We start from the raw sequence: 17,867 nt of genomic DNA, 5'->3' as shown, positions 1-17,867 counted from the left end.
TGAATTTTGCCGATAATTTTATATACCATAAGTTTAGTGGGAGTAAGGTTCTATATTTGGTTTCATATGTTAATGGCATACTACTTGTCAATAGTAAGTATAGTCTAATTAATACCCTAAGAATGATTTTGAGATTACAAAAATGCATAAGATTTTCTTTTACATTTTAGCAGTGGAAAGTCTAATGTATGTTCAGGTTTGTATACATTGGAATATTGTGTACACTGTTGGGATGTTAGGCAGATATTTTAAACAACTCTGGTTTGAACCATTGGATAGCATCCGAGAGGGTTATAAGGTATTTTCAGAGAATAAAAGATTATATGCTCACATATCGATGGTCTAATCAGTTAGAGATCATCAAGTATATAGACTCTGATTTTGATGGAATATGAATACAAGATTTTGTCACTAAGGTGCAAATTGTGAAAACAAATTGCAGTCTTTTATTTTAATAACAACAGGAGCACATCAAAGTAAAAACACATAGACTTTAAGTTCCTGGTTGTTAAAGTAAAAGTTTAGAGTGGTTAGGTGCTTATAAAGCATATTAGGACAAGCTCCATGATTGCGGATCCGCTTACTAAGGAACTACACCTAAGGTTTTATAAGAGCACACTGCTCATATAGGTGTAATGCCATTTAAAGGATATTTGGTTTTAGTGGGAGTTTGTATTTTTAAATGCTTTTGTGTTACAGACACATTTTCGATTATTTCAGTTTAAAGATATTAAGTTTATTTTCTGTAGAAATAAAGTTTATTTAATTTATTCACAATTTGATTTTGGTAAGGTTTGATCTCACTAAGGAGGACCAGTTGGAAATAGACATATTTAGATCATATTGCATGTAATTTCCATACTACACATCTATACTTAATCTATGCCATTTTTTCGTGTTAATATACGTGATCAGGGATGGACTTAGTTACGATATATGTAACGAAAGTCGCTTTGGTTCTATGTTAACATAATTAATGGACGAGATTGTGCGGAATACCTGTCGGATATGATAGTAAAATTTTGAGCTCATAAGATTATAGAATGACATGTAATTATAAAGCAATTAGTATACATATGTGGTCTAAGTGGGAGATTGTTGGAAAATATAGACATCACATATATAATAAGGGTAGGTTGGTCTTTGTTTTTATGCTCTATTCTTGGCACTCTTACCTGTTTAGATTTAATCTTAAATATCCAAAAACAGATCCCTTTTGAACAACACATATGTATATATAGTGAACAAGTGTTTGCAATTGCAAGTTCTTTCATGGGTGCAAACACAAAAAAAAAAACATAGCAGCAAAATAACATGTAATTGGATAGAAAAACATTTAAAAAGTTGGTCTCGCACTTGGTTTACACTTTTGTTCCATGCTTCTTTACATGGGGAATTTGTATATAATTTTTAAAATATTTTTTTTTACTATAAGGGAACTTAATATAAGTGTTTTGAGTATGCAAAATCTTAATTTTATATCTGTCTTAGGATGAACCTTTTTAATTTCACTTGTCCCTATGTTCTACTTGTTGTGTTTCCATATAAAAAAAAGGTTTTGGTTGATTAGTCTGGCAAAAGAGGATCATAGACTTTGCAAAAGTCTCCAAGCTTCCAATGTACTCTTTTTCCAAGGATTTTTGTAGCTTACTTTAGTGCTAAATCTTCTGTATTTGGACTTCTAAGAGAAAAAAAGATAAGTTTAATTTTTTGTCATCACACCCGTTTAGGCTTTGTTTGGTTTTATGTCAATGCATTTGATGCATTTATTCTAGTGTTTGAGGTGGTGTATTTGGCAACAAGCTCTTACCAATTGGAGCCTTTTTCAGCTTCTGTACAATTACCAATTGTGGCAGCTGTATATTGTGTTCTCTTTAGCTTTGTCTCTTCTGCTGGTCTTAGCTTTCTCCAGTTCTGTAACTTGAATAGTTTCAAAATAAAATTCATACTAGGCTTTCTTGAAATATCCATGTTTGACATTTTCCAACACATGCCAACCTAGGTATATATATAGATATCTGATGCTCCAAATTGAACAATTTGTAATAAATTAATCACTCTCTGTTTATTAGAAACTAAACAATTTTCTTTTCTAATGAAATGCAATTCAGTGACAAAGTGGTTGTGATCTTCATGTCTCATACAACAGTTACTGCTTTGATTGTTTTATTCTTTGATTTAATACTTTGCCGAGAAAATGATGAAAGCAGAAAGGACATTGGACTGAATTGGTGGGAAAAGTTTTGCTTTTACAAATCAAATGTTAGAAATAATGTACTCTATGCACTACCATTTAGACTTAACAAGCTTCTCCCAGCAATTTAACCTTTTGAAAAATAAATATTTATTATGAAAAATTATTTGTTTTTTAATTCCATTTCTTAAGTTATATTTATCTTCCTAATTTTTTGTAAAAAACAGAAAGTAGATAATGACAATATATCGCAAAGAAAAGAGAAATAAAAATAAAGAACACACAGATTTTTACGTGGAAACCCTTTTGGGGAAAAGCCATGGGCAGAGGAGAAGAAAATTTACTATGTCGAATTTGAATGATTACAAGAAGAATAGACTATGTCTATTTATAGCTTCTAAAACCATATTCTAATAGGAGTGTAGTAAGATTGATATACCTTATTCTAATCAATATCAAATAGATGGAGTTTAATAAGGTTTTAAAAAAATCTTATTCTAAAATAAATAAAAGAAGTGTAGTTCTATATGGATTTTCTTTTATTTTATTTTACTATTGTACTTTATTTAAATGAGGATTCGGGTCACTCTATTCTAACAATCTCCACCTTGATACGAATTCTCAATTAAGAAGCTCTTCATCGCAAACTCTTAACGAACAAGTTCTCTACCTCTTCCATAAACCCCTTAAGGGTTTAACTTCAACAATGAACACCAACCAAGTTTAAGAAATGCTCAAACTTGGTTATAGAAGTGACTTAGTCACATATCTGCAGGATTTTCATGAGTACTAATTTTGCTCACAACAATATCACCACGAGCAATAATATCACGAACAAAATGATACCGAACGTCAATGTGTTTTGTTCTCTCATGAAACATTTGATCTTTTGTAAGGAAGATGGCACTCTGACTGTCACAAAATACTGTATTGATTTGAAGGTCTTCTTTGAGTTCACTAAAGAGTCCTTTCAACCAAATAGCTTCTTTACAAGCCTCAGTAATCGCCATATACTCAGATTTAGTGGTAGACAAAATGACTGTAGTTTGCAAAATGACTTCCAACTAATTGTACAACCTTCAATTGTAAAGACATAACCTATAAGAGATCTTCTTCTATTAATGTCACCAACAAAATCAGCATCAACATACCTAAGGACTCCATCTCTAATTCTTCCAAACTGTAAGCAAAAATCAGTAGTACCTTGTAAGTATTTTAAAATCCACTAAACTGCTTTCCAATATTCTTTATCGGGATTTGCCATGTATCTACTAACTGCACTGACTGCATATGATAAATCTGGATGTGAACAAACCATAGCATACATGAGAGATCCCACTGCATTAGAGTATGAAACATGTGACATGTACTCAATCTCATCATCTGATTGTAGAGACAAAGCCAATGAAAGTTTGAAATGGGCTGCTAAAGGAGTACTAACAAGCTTAGCACTCTACATATTGAACTTGAAAAGAACTTTCTCAATGTACCCCTTCTAACTTAGGTACAATTTTCTTACTTTTCTATCTCGAGAATCTCCATACCAAGTATCTTTTTTGCTGGTCCCAAATCTTTCATCTCAAATTCTTCACTTAGTTGGCCTTTAACCTTTCTTATCTCTCATTTATCTTTCACTGCTATCAACATGTCATCAATATAAAGGAGTAGATACATAAAAGAACCATCACTATTTTTCTTAAAGTAAACACAACCATCAAAGCTACTTCTTTTGAAATCATGAGAAGTCATAAAAGGAACTAAACCTCTTATACCACTATCTTGGTGACTGTTTCAAACCGTAAAGAGACTTTTTCAGCAAGCAAACATGGTCCTCTTTTTTCTGAGACTATAAAACCCTCTGGTTGTTGCATGTAAATATCCTCCTCAAGTTCTCTATGCAAAAATATAGTTTTTACATCTAATTGCTCAAGCTCCAAATGGTACATGGCTACAACACTAAGCAAAACTCGAATCAAACTATATTTCACAACTAGAGAGAACACATCTGTAAAGTCCATTCCTGGAATTTGACTGTAACCCTTGCAATAGGTCTTGCTTTATATCTGGGTTCTTCAATTCCTGGAGTACCTTCTTTCTTTTTAAACACCCATTTACAGCGAACAACCTTTTTACCTTTAGGAAGTTTCACAAGATCCCATGTTTTGTTTTTGTGGAGTGATTCCATCTCCTTTTGCATAGCAAACATCCACTTTTCTGAGTCTTCACAGCTAACCGCCTCAGAATAATTAGATAGCTCTTGGTTTGCATCTATATCTTCAACCACATTTAAAGCATAAGTAACTAGATCAACCTCGACATACTTCTTTGGAAGTTTAATTTCTCGTCTAGTTCTGTTTTTGGTGATAGAGTATTATGGTGAAGAAATAACTCTATTCTGAATTTTTGTACTGGCTTGAGGAGTCGACTCTGTTGTAGATTCTGGATTAATCTGATGCTCCACCTACTTTTGATTTTCTTTATTTGAAGAGACTTTAAGAGATAAGTTAGGTAACATAGCAGTTTCATCAAAAACAACATCTCTGCTAATCACAAATTTTCTAATTTCAAGACACCATAACTTATACCCTTTTACACCAGCTTTATAACCAAGAAAAATACATTTAATGGATCTCAATTCCAATTTTCTATTATCAATATGAGTATACGCAGGACACCCAAAGATCTTTAAATTAAAATAGTCTGCAGGATTACCAGACCATACCTCTTGTCCTTTTTCGATGGCAACGGATGGAGATCGGAGGATCAAAAAACATGTAGTAAAGGTTGCTTCGGCCCAAAATGAATTTGGTAAGTTGGCATTTGAAAACATACACCAAACCTTCTTCATGATCGTTCTATTCATTCATTCTGCAACACCGTTTTGTTGTGGAGTATGACGAATTGTCAAGTGTCTCACGATCCCTTCTTACTTGCACAGTTTATTAAACTCATTAGAACAGAACTCTAAGCTATTGTCTGTTCGAAGATATTTTATTTTTTTTCCCATCTATTTTTCAATCATAGTTTTCCAAGACTTAAATGTGGAAAACACGTCGCTTTTCTGCTTCAGGAAGAACACCCAAACTTTTCTAGAAAAATCATCAATAAAAGTTAGCATATAATTAGCTCCACCTTTTGAAGGCACTCTTGATGACACCCACAGATCAGAATGAAAATACTTTAACGTTCCCTTCGTGTTATGGATTCCTCTGGTGAATTGAACTCTTTTTTGCTTCCCAAAAATACAGTGCTCACAAAACTTCAGTTTGCAAATTCCTTGCCTATTAAGAAGTCATTTTTTGCTCAATTCAGCTATGTTATTCTCACTCATATGCCCTAAGCGCATATGCCAAAGTTTAGTAATATCATCATCTGACAAGGAAGAGGAAGCGATAGCTGCATCACTAATAACAGTAGAACTCTGTAGAACATATAACTTGGCAGTCTTTCCTTGCCCTTTCATCACAACTAGGAAGCCTTTGGAAATCTTCAAAACTCCACTTTTAGCTGTGTATTTGTACCCTCTTGAATCAAGAGTACTCAACAAAATTAAATTTCTCTTCAATTCTGGAACATGTCATACGTCACTATGTGTTCTGAAAACTCTATCAAACATCTTAACTTTAATTGTTCCAACACCTACGATTTTACACAAAGTATTATTTCTCATCAAAAAAACACCTTCAGACACTGTTTCGTAAGTTGTAAACCAATCTCAATTGGGACTCATGTGGAAGGTGCAGTCCAAATCAAGGATTCACTCCTCGCTCACTCTAGAATTGTTGATAGAAGCGACTAGAATTTCACCATCGCTGTAGTCTTCTACAACATCAGCTTCACCAGAATTTTCTAGTTGTTTTCTCTTTTGATTCATAGCCTCCCTTTTGATCTTGTTCTGTAGCTTATAGCATTCAGATTTAATTTTTCATTTCTTCTTGCAAAAGTTACAAGTTTTACCTCTATTTGAAGACTTCGATCGACCCTTAAATTTACCACGAGAATTTGGTTCCTGTGTCCTTCTACGACCATCATCAGCATTCCGATCTTATCTTTCACGAATAATGAGACCCTCTCCCTAAGAGTCAATTTTAACAAAAAGGTGCTTCATCTTATTATACGAGGTTAAAGAATCATAAACCTCATCAACTGTGAGAGACTCGCGGCTATATAAAATTGTGTCTCTAAAGGTTGAATCAGACGGGGGCAACGAACAAACTAGAATCAACCCTAGATCTTCCTTATCATACTAAACCTCAATGGCCTCCAAGTTGGAGAGAATTTCTTTAAACACTATTAAGTATTCGTGCACAAACGCACCTTCCTCCAAACGATGAGCATAAAGATGCTACTTTATATTCTACTTGCTGGTTAGAGTTTTCGACATACATATTTGTTCCAACCTCTCCCATAATGCAGCGATGGTCTTCTCCTTCATCACATCCTGCAAAATTTTGTTAGACAAATGCAGATGTAATTGTGTTAACGCCTTTTGATCCTTACGCTTTTTCTCTTTATCGTTAATGTTGGAGGTATCTTATCTATCCCTAGCAGGGCATCCTCCAGATCCATTTGTGCAAGAACTACTTGCATCTTAATCTGCCACAACACAAATCTGGTGTTGTGATCCAACAGCGGAATTTCATACTTCAAAGACACCATTACCGTGATCAAAATGAAAAACCCAGAAGCTCTAATACCAATTTTGAAAAATAGAAAGTTGATAATAACAAATATATCGCAAAGAAAAGAGAAATAAAAATAAAAAATATAAATTTTTACGTGGAAACCCTTTCGGGAAAAAACTACCGGCAGAGAAGAAAAAAATTACTATATCGAATTCGAATGATTACAAGAAGAACAGTCTATGTCTATTTATAGGCTTGTAAAATCATACTCTAATAGGAGTGTAGTAAGATTAAAATACCTTATTCTAATCAATATCAAATAGATGGAGTTTAACAAGGTTTAAAAAAACCTTATTCTAGAATAAAATAAAAGAAGTGTAGTTCTATATGGATTTTACTTTTATTTTATTTTACCATTGTACTTTATTTAAATAAGGATTCAGGTCACTCAATTCTAACATTTTTCTTTTCATCTTACATATTAATTCAAGAAGTTGTTTTTGAGTCACCTTGGTTGTTTTTACCTCATGTTACACTCTCTCTTATTTTTCCTTTATCTATTTGTGGTTCTTTTCTTACTATCAAGTCTCAGTCCTGTTTCAAGCTTAAAGTTCTGCACTCCGTGTAGTTAATAGAATGTAATGTGTTACCATGCACATTGTTTTTTGAGTTGATGATGGTTATATACATTGGTTTCAAGTTGTTTATACCTGTTGCATGCAGATGCCCTTTCTCTATGCAATTTTCGCTCTATGCCATTCACTTCATATTTCAATGTTTCATGTCTTCCAATTTTAATATGGTTTATGTTTCATGTTTGACAAGTCTTTTCATCTAATCTATTAATATGGTTTGCTTTTATTTTGCAAGTAAGCTTGATTGTGTGCTTTGAAGATATAGTTTTGCTTTGTAATTTCTGTAATTTCTGTAAGTTTATCATCAGGATTTGGTGTATTCTTGTTGTAATCGGTTTTGTATCTAATAAGACATGTCTTTTCAAGGTGCGATTCCTAGGAGCTAAACTTGAGTCACTTATGTTCAAATAGAGGGTTTCAGCTTCTCATGTATAAGTTATTGGTATACGCAAGAAATTGTTTACTCAGGCTATTTATTACTTTTAATCTTTTACTTTTTAGTTTAGAAGATAATTAAATTATTTGTTTCGTTAATGATATTTTAGCACATTAAATATGTATTGCAGTTTAAAAATAATAAAGTAGGTTATATATTATTTTTCTAATATTATATATTATGATTCTTATTAATTCATATTTTAAAAATAATTATATTAAGAATGTTATTAAATTATATATTATTTTATTAAATTGTATTTAATAATAATTATGTTAAAATATTATTAAATTATATCATTATTTTTATTAAATTATATTTAGTAATAATCTTATTAAAATCTAATAACAATAACAAAAATCATCTAACTAAAAAAATTCTACTAAGGGTAATTTGGTCATTTAAGTCATTTTTCTTATGCTATTACAACATCTATTCTATTCAACCAAACATAAGAATACTATTACAGCTCTATTCCACTCAATCGAACCAAACAATTGAATTACTGATTACAACTCTATTTCATTACAGTTATATTCCATTACATCTCTATTCTATTACAGCCCTATTCCATTCACCCCAACCAAACGTACCCTAATAGTCTCCACAATGCCATGAATATTTATATACATTAGTTTTAACTCTGGTGCATTCTTGAATGATATTATATTATATATTTTAAATAATAAATGAAAAAAATAGAAATATTGAAAAAGTTATAATTAATTGTTACAATATTTAATAAAATAAAATAATTTGTAAATTTTTTGAACCACCTCATACTAAAATAATTTTATTTTATTTTAAAAAATAAAAATACTATCAATTCAAGGATTTAAAAATTATATATATTCAAATAATTAATTCATCATAATTTCAAATAAAAATTTGATATATAATAATACATGTAATAATAATTTAATGTATATTTATAATATATAAGATTTATCAATAAATTATTGTCCAATAAAAAAATTAATTACAAATAATAGTGTAAAAAATTCTTAAAACAGGTAATTTCCTAAAAAAATCTAGTGTGTAAAAAATTCTTAAAATATGTAATTTCCCAAAAATATCTAGTGTGTAAAAAATTCTTAAAATAAAAAAAATAGATAATTTATCAATAATTTATTGACCAATAATTTATTTGAAGAGCTTTTAGTCAATATTGACTTCGAATGGAATGAACTTCAATATGATAATTGAATACCAAAAAATCTTTTTTCCTGATTGAATTGATGTATGATTAACTTATAACATCATTTTAACTATAAATTTTATAAGCACTAGATAATCCCGTATCCAGAATGTGAAATAACTTCATATAAAAATATACTTATAAAATATATATTCATCAATTGAATCACATGTGGAGTGGTAAAGGACTTGTATGCAAATTTCACTAGTATGGAGTTTGATCTTTGGGCAGGTAGTTTATTTTGAAGGTAAATTATATTAGTAGTCATTTAACTATTATTTTTATTCTTTTTTGTCACCTAACTATGAAAAGTTACAAAATGATTATCCCACTATTAGTAAATTTCTTTTTTGGTCACCCAACTAACTTGGTTTTTTGGGTATTTTTATTTTTATGTTAGTCATTTGATGACAAAAAAAAATTATAAGAATATAAGATTATGGGGTAAAATGTTGGAGACTTATGTTTGTCTGTTTGGTTCATTTGGTTAGAATATAAAATTTTGGTGTTTGATTGACAGAATATAAGATTATGCATATTTTATTAAACCGTCATTGTTATAGAATTTATTTATTTTTTATATAACTTTAATTAGGGGTGAAGTCAGAATTTTTTTTAGAGTGGGCCGAAATGAAATTTTAATTTTTAATAGTCTATATCTTTATAATTTTTAAAGGATTAAATTAAATTTTCATAATTTTAAGGGAGACAAAGTGAAATTTTACCTTTATTAAATTAAAATTTTAAAATATTTTAAAAGGTCATAACAATAGTTTTCTATTTTAGGGGCGGCCGAAGGCCCTGTCAACCCCCTTGATTTGCCTCTGACTTTAATTACTTTAAAATTGTTTAATCTCAAATTTCGTAAAATTGTGATAATTTTTTATTATAATTTATATATTAAAAAGTAAATGTATGGTGTTAAAGTAAATTTATAGATCATAATTATAATAACTCATAAAAAGCAATTGCATCACCAGTTATAAAGTATAAACCATAATAATAATTATAATAAATATACTAGTAAACAAATTTTTAGAATAAATATAATAATTATAATATTAAAGAATGGAATTTACTGTTTCACTGTTAAGTTAAAAATAATTTTGGATTTAATTAGATTTAAATTTTATTTGAAAAACAGGACGAAACTAATTAAATAATAAAAAGGAAAAATTTATTCAAATTTTAGATTACGGCCGTGATATTATATAATTTAAAATATGAAATTACGAGATGTAAGATAATATAAAATTAACCAAACATACCCAACTCTCTGTGATGATTAAAAAAAAGAAAATCAAAACCAGAATCGAAATTGGTTGTCAACAATGATGAAATTCTAACTTTACATAGAATGCAAGAAATAAATGAGAAAGCCAAGAATGCATTAAATGGTGAACAATTGCAGTTACAGATAATATTGTAATATATTTTATTTGTATAATGAATATTACATAAAATATTATTATGTAGTAAATATCTTTATAAAATATTTAAATTCAGTTTTTATTAAATTGTAGAGTATAATAGGAGTTTGGGTTCAAATTTTATTATGTGTGTTAATTTTTTTATTTTTTATAAAAATTTATAATGGTAAAAACACCCTTAAAATAATATGATGTCTTGTTATACTTAAAATAATATGATTTGTCTTGTTATAACCCAGATAAATTGATACCTAGTTGTGATGATACGAACCTCAATATCTTTTTTTTTTGGTTTCACAAGATATCCACTGGATCGAGTTTAATGACTAATCCTCCGAGTTTCATAAGCCTATTAAGGGGTAAACACAAAATAATAACACCATTAAAATAATATAATTTACCTTGTAAATTAAGGGTATTTTCTTTGTTACCCAACTGAGTTGATGCTCGATTGATTGGTAATACTAAACTTAATATTAGTAAAAATAATTATTATTATAATTATTATAATGAACCAAATCATGGTACACTCACAATGTGGGTGAAAATTTTTATATAACAAATCTAGATAAAAATACTATAGAGGCCTTTGTACTAAGAGTCGAATTGCATTTTGCTTACTCTACTCAAAAAATAGAGAAATTAGTTCTTGTACATTAGATTAAAGAGTAAATTAATCTTTTCTGCTAAAAATTTCATCCATTTGTACTGTTAAAAACTGGCGTAGTTGATGAAATAACCAAACAGTGACATACTACATGTACCTTATGCTAATGTACAAAAATTAATTTTTAACAGCAAAAATAATAAAATTTTAAACAGAAAGATTAGTTTTCCCTTCAATTTAATGTACATGGACAAATTTGCCCATGTTTTGAGAAAATGAGGGTAAAATGTAATCTGACTCTTAATATAAGACCTCTATGGTACCTTTACCAACAAATCTATAAAAAAAATTATATAAAAATTAAATGTGGTTTAAGTTGAAATGGCAAGTTGAAGGAAGAAAGATTTTGAAATCTTGTGTTTAAATCTTTATGTATTTTATTAAAAAATTGTATATGAAAGAATAAAAATATCCTTAAAATTATATTTGTTGATTTATAAAAATAATGGACATTTGATAATTTTACAAATAAGTTAAAAAGTCGATTAAATTTGACATTTATTCAATTAAAGTTTTAAATAATAATATAAATATTTATGCTTGAATATGAATATTTAACAATTATCATGAAATAATTATCATATTATCATGTTGTTGTCCTTATTCAACTTAAAAAAGAAAAGAAAAGAAATTATAGTAAACATAAATATTTAAATAACTATTACATCAATCATCACAATCCATTATTAAAAACATAATTATGCATAGTGAAACTCAATTTTGTACTACTTCAAAATTTCAATTACCTCATTAGATTAAAATTTGATTAAATGATTGTGGATGAGATATTTTAATATAAAAATGAATTGAGGAATTAAATTAGGTGACATCTTCAAAGACGAAATAGGAAATGATTTAATTGATGGGGATGTCGTGGATAGCCTTAATTTCACAAGCTGGTCACAAGAAGAAACAAAAAACATGAAGTACTAAAATGAATAAAATATTGAGGAAATGACAAAATAAAGGAAAAGTAATAATTTAATGGGTTTGCAGAAGGAATTATTAGTATGAAAGGGGGAAAAAGAATGGCAGAATCGTATCTGCAGAAAGAATGATGAGAAAAGCGGAATGATTTCAAATTTTGCTAAAATCCAAAATAAACTCAACTACAGCCCCCAATTTATTATCTACCTCAATTTATCGTAGATGTTGAACCTTTTTTTTAATTACATTTCTCTCTCATGTAATGATTAGCGTACGTAAATATAAGATATGGTTTTCGAATAATTTTAAATATTTCACATCCACCTTTATATTTTAATAAATAAATAAATTGGAAATTCTAATCATCAAAAACATGTTAGTTTGGCATGTTGCATGCAGATGGAGAAATATTAAAGGCATTACAGAAATATTATATTCTATATTTCACTTTTTTAGTTTTTAAATTTATTTTTAAAATGATAACTTTTTCCTTTTTATTTTGATAACATAACATACAAGTACTAGACTGTTACTTGAACGATATGTTAATTTTTAAAAATAATTTATATTTTTTTTTAAATTTTAAAATTTTAAAAAATTAACTCATTCACATGTATACCATGTCACTAAAGTAAGAAAACGTACTTTTTTTTATCTATTTTAAAATAATTTTAAAAAATAAATTTAATAACTAAAAAATATAAAAAAAATTAAAAGAAGAATGAAATAAGTAATTATGTCAAAAATTGAGGCATCACATATGACTCTCACGTTCTGGGAAGTCCCCAAGTTTCAACATCTTCGCTACCCACTAGCAACCGGTACATAGGCCGGTGATGATAGGGTCTATTTGAACAAGTAAAATTGGATTTAGATAAATATAAAATCTTAATGTAAACTTTTAGTTATACAATCTTATGTAATCAATTGAAAATTGGATTAAACTGTAATGATATATAGAGTTGATTATTTATTTGAGTTGGAAAATGGTTTGGTTTGGATATATTCAATAGAATTTTAGAGTAATATTTCAAAGAGTTGAGTGTGGAACTGAAAAAAATATTATGTAATTTGAGCAAGATAAATCATTTGAATCGAAAACTGATGGCTACCTAACAATTTCAATTAGAAAACATTGGGGTGAAAAGTAATGGCGAAGGATAGTGATAAAAAAAAGAAAAGAAAAAGAAGAAGATTAAATTATGAATTAGGAGGGGGTAAAAATAGATGTTTACCGTTTTTGTGTAGAGGATTACTTAAGAACTTGGGAATGCTTGAATTTGCCAAAGGAAACCAAAATCGCTTCCTCCCATTTTAGCAGCTGAATAGAAGAGTTAATCTCGAATTTCCAAACCTCGGAATACCAATTTTCTTTTAAGATAATTAACTAAAACTTTCACTACTTTCATTTTTGTCAAAAAGAAGAGTCATCAGAAAAGGCAACAAGCCAACCACCCTTTCCATTATTAATTCATTTCTACCTCGACTCAAGGTTACCTAATCAATTTTAATAATCCTTGAAAATCACAATGGAATTATGGCAATTTGCATATTATTTAGATCGAGTTTCAGTCGAGTGATTCTATTATATCAATACGTTTTATATTTATTTAAATTTAGTTTAATTTGAAATATAAATTTTAAAATTTTTCATACTTATTAATAGCTAAATTAAACTCATTCATACTCATATTTTAAAAATTAAAAAAATAATTTATGTCATTTTTAAGTTGCTACTTAATCTCCTATAAAAGAAAATTGCTATTTTATAATTTTATATTAATTTTTTTTATAATTAAGGTATCATTTATGCTTGTTTTACAGTTTAGAAAGATTATTTTTTTGGAATTCATGATTACCTCCCTTGATAATGATATCTTCATGATTCAAAACTAAATTCTCAAAACCAATTAATTTAAGAGGATTTAAGTCTCAACTGTTACAGCACAAGCTTGACGCATATTTTAAACAGATTTAATTTTTTTGTTTAACTTTTATTTTAAGATCAAATATTTTTATCTAAACCTGTTCTTAGGTTTGGATGTATGGCCCCGTCCAAGTCTCAAATATATAGTTCTCTACGTTTTTTTTATACAAAGCTTTAATTTGTTTGGTTTAAGCATTTCATGTGTTATAACTAGTCAAATTAAGAAGTTGGGAAGGGCAAGTTAACTAGCTTGACCACCTCTCTAGTTTCTTATGTTTTGAACCGTACGCAAATATTGTTAGCCCCCAAGCATGATATCGTATGTAATCATTCTATATATTTGTCAACTCGAAATATCTTCTTTCACACAGAATATTTATCCTGATTAAAAACTAGAGCTTTGATTTATAGTTATTCATGGTTCTAATTTTTGAATTAATATATATAGCTTGACAGCTTATGTTATATATGCATAATTTGAGGGAATTTACAATTTAGATTTACCTTAATATATACTTTGTTATTTGGTATTATTTTTTCATGTGCATGGAAACATGAAAGAAGAAATTTCAGTGTTGGTCCCTTTTAAGGTGATTGCATCAAACATCCTTAAATTATGGTTTTAATTTTAAATTTGTCCTTAAATTTTAAATCATTCTAATTACATCCTTAAACTATTGAGATTATATCAATTAGGTCTTTTTGTTATTAAAATCGTTAATGTATGTGTTAAATTACAGGTAAGATCTTATGTGACATAATTTAAAATGAAAATTTAAATAAAAATAAATATTTTAAAAATAGATGTTTTAAAAAACCTTAGTTTTGATGTTCTCGAAGATTTTACAGAAGTTTTATCATATACACTCTGTAACACCCCTTACCCATATCCAATGCCAGGACAAGATACGAGGCATTACCGGACTTGAACATACAATACTATGTAAAACCGAGCCATAAAAATTTCATTCAAGTTTAAAATTTACTCAAGAACATGCATATCGTCCCATATATGGGTCTACGAGGCCCAAAAAATACATCGGGGGCGGTTCGGGACTAAGCCGTGAATTTTAGAAAAATTTCTTAGAACAGGGTCACACGCCCGTGTGGACACAATGACACACTCGTGTGGACACAATGACAAACCCGTGCGCCTTTGACACGCTCGTGTCCCCAGTCCATGTAACTCCTTGTTTATGACGTCAGCATAAATTTAATATCACACGGCCAAGTCACACGCTCGTGTGCTAGGCCGTGTGGCGAATTTAGTTTTTGCAATTAAGGTGCAGACTTCACACAGCCTGGGCACACGCCCATGTCTTAAGGCGGTGTCCTCCATAGGGCTAAGACACACGACCGTGTCTCTGCCCGTGTGTTTACTACCATGCATACTGACTTGTAAAACTAGGGTGCAGGGGACACACGGCCGGACTACACGCCCATGGGGCTGACCGTGTGTCACACACGGCCTAGACACATGCCCGTGTGTCTACCCATGTGGAAAACTTTGAGGCTATATTCCAAGCCCTCTTGTCACCCTTAACAACCCCAGCACACACTCATATGCTAATGGTGGTTGACACAATATAAAAGGGTTACTTAAACATCCATAGCTTTAACTCATGCATGACAAATTCATATCTAATTTACCTAGTTAGGGACTCCTTGACTTATTAAGTTCATTCAATACATTTCTTTACCTTTATTAATATAATGACTATACCAATTGACATCATTCATCCATCAAGCATAAATTCCACATTTTATCAACCATTTGGCACAAACCACAAAAATAATAACACATCTCATGCACGTAACAATATTTAGGGATTTCAACCCAAAAATCAATATGAGCTATATTTCATGGCCATATACAAAATGGAATAATATACCAAAAAGGAGCTATCACTTTGGCTAACAAATGTGACATATATAACAAAATACTAAGTCCCCTATACATGCCATACTTGAATGTAATAACTAATTATACCCCAAAAGATTTGTTGATAGTGCGACTCAAGATCCGACATCCACGATCCCCGAGCTAACTTGATGATGCTAAAAGAAAAGGGAAATGAGAGAAGGGTAAGCACAGGGCTTAGTAAGTTGCATGTAAATAATAAACAACATAAGTTAATATATTCATGGATTAAACAAATTATCAATTATCACCACGATCTTATACTACACACATGAACATAGTCAAAATTGACATTAAATATCATTAAACATCAAGCTTATTTTACTCCTTTCTACTCATGTTAAGTTTCCCATCATGAATCGAGATCAATACTCATGAGGTTCACGTACATACCTGTACCGTACATTCTTACTCATATCACTCCACTTCTTAACCCAACATATCGAATGGCCAGTTAAACCACCAGAATACTAAAGGACACTCGGGATTGTTATACAACAAATAAGTACTAATGCCATGTCCCCGACATGGTCTTACATGAATCCACATCTCATCACCGATGTCATGTCCCGGACATGGTCTTACACTGGCACACATACCATCGTCGATGCCATGTCCCAGACATAGTCTTACACTGGCACATATATCATTGCCGATGCCATATCCCAGACATGGTCTTACACTGGCACATATATCATTGCCGATGCCATGTCCCAGACATGGTCTTACATTAGCAAATATATCATCGTTGATGACATGTCCTAGACATAGTCTTACATTGGCACATATATCATCGCCGATGCCATGTCCTAGACATTGTCTTACATAGGCACATTTAGTACGGTGTCACGACATCCAAGTCCTAAGTATTCCTTTGGGTCACCTGGGCTTCTGAGACACGAGGCTATCACTAAACTTCCAATGAATCATCACAAGTCAATTTCATTAAGGCATACATACATGCATCATATCATGTCAAATATTAAATACGTAATATTGGGGTTGTTGAATTACTTACACACAACTTACCTCAGTGCAATATATGGCAAATTTACGATTTAGTCCTCAACCTTGCCTTTTCTTCGGTCAAGGTCTATCCCTCGTCCTTCTTGATCTATAATAGCACATTTAGCTTATTTAATACAAGCATTATTCATTTGAGTCCAAAAATAACGATATGGTAAAATTACAATTTTGCCCTAAAATTTTACAAAATTACAAAATTGCCCCTAGGCTCGTAAAATCAAAAGTACCAATTTTTTTCATTATTTAAGCCTAGCTGAATCATTTTCCCTCTTATACCAACCCAAAATTTTCATTTATTCACACATTTACACATAGTTTCTACAACTTTTACAATTAGGTCCTTTTTATCAATTTCACCAAAAACCACCTAGTAAAAGTTGTTTATTACACCTCAAACCTCCATATTCTTCCATTAGACATCAAAGCACAAGCATGTCATTCATGGGTATGTTCTTAAACATGAACCTTAGCTCAAATTAAGGGTAGAAATAGCTAAATCGATCTACGAGGATTTCAAAAATATAAAGAACATTAAAAATGGGGCTAGGATGCACTTATTTTGAGCTTGAAAGATGAAAGAAACCCTAGCTATGGCTTCTTGTGAAATTCGGCCAAGGAGGATGAGGATGGACACAAATTTTGACTATTTTTCCCTTTCAATTCTTTTATTAACCGATGGACCAAAATGCCCTTCTATTATAACTTTGATATTTTATCCCTCCCATGTCCATTTTTGTCCATAATAACATATAATAGTCTAATTGTCAATTAAGGACTTCAAATTTCAAATCTCATCACAAGTAAGCCCTTAAATCAACTAGAACACGTGTTTTTCACTTATTGCAATTTAGTCCTAATAACTCAATTAGACACCTTATCAG

The sequence above is a fragment of the Gossypium hirsutum genome, chromosome A05 (assembly GCF_007990345.1).
Source record: "Gossypium hirsutum isolate 1008001.06 chromosome A05, Gossypium_hirsutum_v2.1, whole genome shotgun sequence".
Classification (NCBI taxonomy): Eukaryota; Viridiplantae; Streptophyta; class Magnoliopsida; order Malvales; family Malvaceae; genus Gossypium; species Gossypium hirsutum.
Note: the sequence above shows the minus strand (reverse complement) of the source record.